This window comes from Lithobates pipiens, unplaced genomic scaffold (genome assembly GCF_037356315.1).
Source record: "Lithobates pipiens isolate NorthernLeopardFrog02 unplaced genomic scaffold, aLitPip1_a1.2 Scaffold_30, whole genome shotgun sequence".
In the NCBI taxonomy this organism is placed as follows: Eukaryota; Metazoa; Chordata; class Amphibia; order Anura; family Ranidae; genus Lithobates; species Lithobates pipiens.
In genome coordinates, this window is record NW_027507791.1 from 43,956,080 (window position 1) to 43,962,079 (window position 6,000).

At 43.2% G+C, this 6,000-nt stretch overlaps 1 protein-coding gene across 3 annotated transcripts in view; it reads left to right on the forward strand.

Annotated features, from left to right (window-relative positions):
• Positions 1–6,000, forward strand: part of SEMA6C (semaphorin 6C) — a 330,011-nt gene that overhangs the window by 189,582 nt on the left and 134,429 nt on the right. The gene's annotated exons all lie outside the window — the stretch shown is intronic.

Here is a 6,000-nt window from a genome sequence, read left to right on the forward strand (position 1 = left end):
ACTGGAGATCAAAAGCGTTTTTCCCATTTGGGTCCAGTACCCCCAACACACCTTTTGCAAAAGTGCTAGGTAGGGATGAGTGCTGTAATATTGGAAGAATTTTATTTAAATTTCCAATTTTGCCATCAACACTCAACTCAAGCTTGAAACTGTCAGTTTTGTTCATTCAGTTACTAGGTGATTATGGAAAAAAACAAAAAACTGTTAGCCCTTGTACACACGGTCAGAGATTCCGACAACCAAATCCGTCGGATTTTGTCCGACGGATTTTGTCCGAAACTGTTGCATACACACAGTCGGACGAAGTTGTCGGAAAATCCGATCGTTCAGAACGTGATGACGTTATTTCGTTACGACAGGACTACGTTCAGGCTAGTAGCCAATAGCTTTGATGTAGGAATTTGATCTGAGCATGCGTGGCACTTTGTCCGATCGGAATTCTCTACACATGATCGGAGTATGTCCGATCGGAGCATTTTGTCGGAAAATATTTCCGGCAAGTTGGAAAATTTGGTCCGACGGGTATTCTGACGGAAACAGTCCGATGCAGACCACACACAGTCGGAATATCCGACAAAACGCTCTGATTGGACACATTCCGTCGGAATCTCTGATCGTGTGTACAAGAGCTTATTCTCCTTTGTTTGTTCAGAGGGTGTGTTTTTGTTGGGGGGGGGGGGGATTTTCGGAATAGGAGTCCCTTTAGAGCAATTTCGTTTATGAATTTATGAATTTTGTCAATTTTTCACCCCAGTTTCTCAAAACTTTCATCCAATATTTTTATATTTTTTTATGAATTACATTGAAAAATTATGTGGGTGAAATGTATGTGGATCTTGAAAAATACAAATCATTTCAAGTTTACATCGCTGTAGTCTATGGTTTGATTGATGGATTTCATACGTAATGTTTGTAACAACACGCTTGCTGACCACAATTTCATTTTGATTGAGCTTTGGAACATACTTTGTTCTGTTTTAGAATCATTGTTCTTTCTTTTATCTGTAAAAAAATATGGAAAACTTGAAGACCTTTGCTCTTTCCAATCTTAAAGACATTTGCTCCCCTCAAAGAGGGATTCCGCCCAAAAAAAAAATATTAAAAGCCAGCAGCTATAAATACTACAGCTGCTGACTTTTAATAAATGGACACTCACCTGTCCCGGGTTCCAGCGATGCCGGCAGCCGAGGCCGATCGACCGCTCGGGCCTCGGCTGCTGCCGCCGCCATTCGAGGTGAGGGAATCAGGAAGTAAAGCGAATCGGCTTCACTTCCCGGTTCCCTACTGCGCATGCGCGAGCGGCGCCGCGCAATAGGAAATCTCTGCGCTGTCACTGGGACCCGTGTGTGTCCCAGCAGACAGCGCGGCAGGGCAGGAAATGGCGTAGACTCCCGTGGGAGTCTATGCCCGGAAGTGGGTGAAAATACCTGTCTTTGACAGGTATCTCCACCCCCCTTCCCCCTGAAAGGTGTCAATTGTGACACCGGAGGGGGGGGGGGGGGTTCCGATCAGCGGAGGTTCCACTTTAGGGTGGAATCCCGCTTTAAAGACCTTGACTTGAAGACCTTTATTCTTCTCAAACTTGAAGACCTTTTCTCTCTTCAAACTTGAAGACCTTTGCTCTCCTAAAACTTGAAGACCTTTGCTCTCCTAAAACTTGAAGACCTTTGCTCTCCTAAAACTTGAAGACCTTTGCTCTCCTAAAACTTGAAGACCTTTTCTCTCCTAAAACTTGAAGACCTTTTCTCTCCTAAAACTTGAAGACCTTTGCTCTCCTAAAACTTGAAGACCTTTTCTCTCCTAAAACTTGAAGACCTTTTCTCTCCTAAAACTTGAAGACCTTTGCTCTCCTAAAACTTGAAGACCTTTGCTCTCCTAAAACTTGAAGATCTTTGCTCTCCTAAAACTTGAAGATCTTTGTTATTCTCACCCTTGAAGACCTTTGCTCTTCTCAACCTTGAAGACCTTTGTTCTCCTCAAACTTGATGACCTTTCCTCTTCTCAGACTTGAAGGCCTTTCCTCTCCTCAAACATGAAGACATTTCCTCTTCTCAAACTTGAAGACCTTTGTTCTCTTCAAACTTGATGACCTTTCCTCTTCTCAGACTTGAAGGCCTTTCCTCTCCTCAAACATGAAGACCTTTGCTTTCCTCCAACTTGAAGACCTTTGCTTTCCTCCAACTTGAAGACCTTTGCTTTCCTCCAACTTGAAGACCTTTGCTTTCCTCCAACTTGAAGACCTTTTCTTTTCTCAAACTTGAAGACCTTTGTCCTTCTCAAGCTTGAAGACCTTTGCTCTTCTCAACCTAGAAAACCTTTATCTCTCTTCAACCTTGTAGACCTTTCCTCTCCTCAAACTTGAAGACCTTTCCTCTTCTCATATTTGAAGACCTTTGCTCTCCTCCAACTTGAAGACCGTTTTTTTTCTCAAACTTGAAGACCTTTGTTCTTCTCACCTTTGAAGACCTTTCTTCAACTCACAAATGTTCTTAATGAAAAAAATATCACACATGTACCCTTAGCCCATGTTCACACTGAGGGCAGGTTTTAAATTGTGTGAGTTCAGCTGAACACGCACAATTCATACTCCGCATTTCATTGTGCTTTTGAGGGCGATTTGACAGACATCTGTGTGGCTTCATGTTTAATGAAATCATCCCCAAAGTCACCAAAAATAGTGCAGGAATCAGATCGGTACAGTGATACACCGATTCGGACGGTGCCATTGCTGGCAATGGGCTCCAATTTGGCATGCGATTTGACATATCATATCGGCCCAATGTGAACGTGAGTTCTGGGGTTTATTTATAAAGGATTTCATGCAAGGATCACCCAGCTTACTCCTATTTTTCTAATTGGATTCAATTGGAAAAATGTGAGAATCCTTGGGGAAAGATGTGTGAAAACTTTCATAAATAAAAGTTAATTGGATTTGCAAGGTTTTTTTTCCTTCCTTTTTTGTATATTTGCTATTTAGTTGCATACTGTCGCCTTATTTTTTTTTGTCTACTTTCTTTTAATGTTGTCTACTTTTTTTTCTTTGTGTAAAGTAAAATAACAAGACTAAAGAGAGGCCGTTTTAAAAGAAAAATAAGAACAGGTCCAAGATTGTTGAAAGAAACTTCCATAACCCTTGGAAGTCAGTTAAATTCCATTGCACTCCTAAAGGCCAAAATAAATGACCTTAATGTGACACAAAACTGGTTTAAAAGAAGATTATGTTTTCCTAACCCAAAGAAGTGTCTTCTATTGCTCTCAGCTTTCTCCAGATTTTTTTTTTCTGTTAGAGGGAGGCTACCTGGTCTTATTGTATGTAGGAACATAGCCACCTTGTCTTGGTCACACTATATGTCGAAAAATAGCCACCCTGTCTTGGCCCCACTGTATGTAGAGACGTGACCACCTTGTCTTGGTCCTAATGTATGTAGGAATGTAGCCACCTTGTCTTGGTCCCATTGTATGTAGAGATCATAGCTACCTTGTCTTGTTCCTACTGTGTGTAGGAATGTAGTCACCTTGTCTTGGTCCCACTGTATGTAGAGACATAGCCACCTTGTCTTGGTCTCACTCTATGTAGAAACATAGCCACCCTGTCTTTGTCCCACTGTATGTAGGAACATAGCCAACTTGTCTAAGTCCATCTGTTTGTAGGAATGTAGCCACCTTGTCTTGGTCCATTGTATGTAGAGATCATAGCTACCTTGTCTTGGCCCTAATGTATGTAGCAATGTAGCCAGCTTGTCTTGGTCCCATTGTATGTAGGAACGTAGTTACCCTGTCTTGGTCCCATTGTATGTAGGAATGTAGCCGCCCTGTCTTGGTCTCACTCTATGTAAAAACATAGCCACCCTGTCTTTGTCCCACTGTATGTAGGAACATAGCCAACTTGTCTAAGTCAATCTGTATGTCGGAATGTAGTCACCTTGTCTTGGTCCCATTGTATGTAGAGATCATGGCCACCTTGTCTTGGTCTTACTGTATGTAGGAATGTAGTCACCTTGTCTTGGTCCCACTGTATGTAAAAACATAGCCACCCTGTCGGGGTCCCACTGCATGTAGGAACATAGCAAACTTGTCTAAGTCCATCTGTATGTAGAGACATAGCTACCTTGTCTTGGTCCTATTGTACGTAGAAATGTAAACACCCTGTCTTGGTCTCTATCTATGTAGGATCGTAGCCAACCTACTGTATCTAGATCCCACTGTATGTGGTAACGTAGTCAGCCTGTCTTGGTCCCACTGTATGTAGGAACATAGCCAACTTGTCTAAGTCCATCTGTATGTAGGAATGTAGCCACTTTGTCTTGGTCCCATTGTATGTAGAGATCATAGCTACCTTGTCTTGGTCTTACTGTATGTAGGAATGTAGCTGGCTTGTCTTGGCCCCATTGTATGTAAAGACATAGCCACCTTGTCTTGGCCCCACTCTATGTAGAGACATAGCTACCTTGTCTTGGTCCTATTGTACATAGAAATGTAAACACCCTGTCTTGGTCTCTCTCTATGTAGGATCGTAGCTAACCTACTGTATCTAGGTCCCACTGTATGTAGGAACGTAGTCACCCTGTCTAAGTCCATCTGTATGTAGGAACGTAGTCACCCTGTCTTGCTCTCACTCTATGTAGGAACATTGCCAACTTGTCTAAGTCCATCTGTATATAGGAACGTAGCCACCCTTTCTTGGTCCCATTGTATGTAGGAACATAGCCACCCTGTCTTGCTCTCACTCTATGTAGGAACGTAGTCACCCTGTCTAAGTCCATCTGTATGTTGGAACGTAGCCACCCTTTCTTGGTCCCATTGTATGTAGGAACGTAGCCACCCTGTCTTGCTCTCACTCTATGTAGGAACATTGCCAACTTGTCTAAGTCCATCTGTATATAGGAACGTAGCCACCCTTTCTTGGTCCCATTGTATGTAGGAACGTAGCCACCCTGTCTTGCTCTCACTCTATGTAGGAACATAGCCAACTTGTCTAAGTCCATCTGTATGTAGGAACATAGCCACCCTTTCTTGGTACATCTATTTGTAGGAATGTAGCCACCCTGTTTTACTTGCTCCTCAAGATGGACTATGGGATTTGTAGCATGCATAGAGCAGTGCTGATGACTACAACTAATGCGCACTGCTTGTTCCAAACAAATGGAAGTGGGGAGGAAAGGAGAGGACAGAGGATGTCACAAGAAGTAAAAAAAAAAAAAACAATAAGAAAGCTTTTTAACGAAAACTAGATTACAGGACCATTAATTCATTGATATGTATGGATTAATTTTGGAGAATAATGAGATTGTTTAGTGTCAATTAAATGTTACCTCTCCCATTGACACCAATGCATTTAGCCAAAATGACAAAAACCTCCCGAATTTTCGCAGAAGTTTCAAGGAAATACAAAATTCTCTATTTCTCCATTTCTCGATCAACACGCGTTTTCCGCCCCCATTGCAAACGCAGCTTGTAACCTGGACCGGCTAGAAGCCTAAACACCAGCAGGGGGCCCAATCCCACCATGGGGAGGGAGCAGGAGTGGGGGGGGGGGTCGAACCGGGGGGCTCGAACATCTCAGATTGCCGTCAAAGCAGCACAGTCCTCTTGGAGGGGGGAGAGAAAGAGCGGGAGGCATGAGGAACAGGGGCGGAGAGGAGACAGAAGAGAGGGATTAGCAATCTATTTTTATCGAGGGTTTGTTTATGCTCTTCTGTAGTCGCTGGGTTCACTGCGGCACAGTATATAACACCGCCGGGCCCATCTATAAGTCCATGGGATGTCATTTTTTTTTTTCCAAGGACTTTTAAGGTAAACTCCGGGAAAAAAAATCATCCTGCTTGCCCTGATGACCGTCATGACCGTAATGTTTCTCTATTTTACGGGCAAGCATTCCTTCCTCGCTCCCCTCGCTTGGCCTGCATATCGCACGGCTGCTTTACCTTGACTGATGTCCTCTTCTGAGCTTGCGATTGTTCCTCTGTAGCCTGAACTGTTTTTGAACTCTGTGTGCAGCCC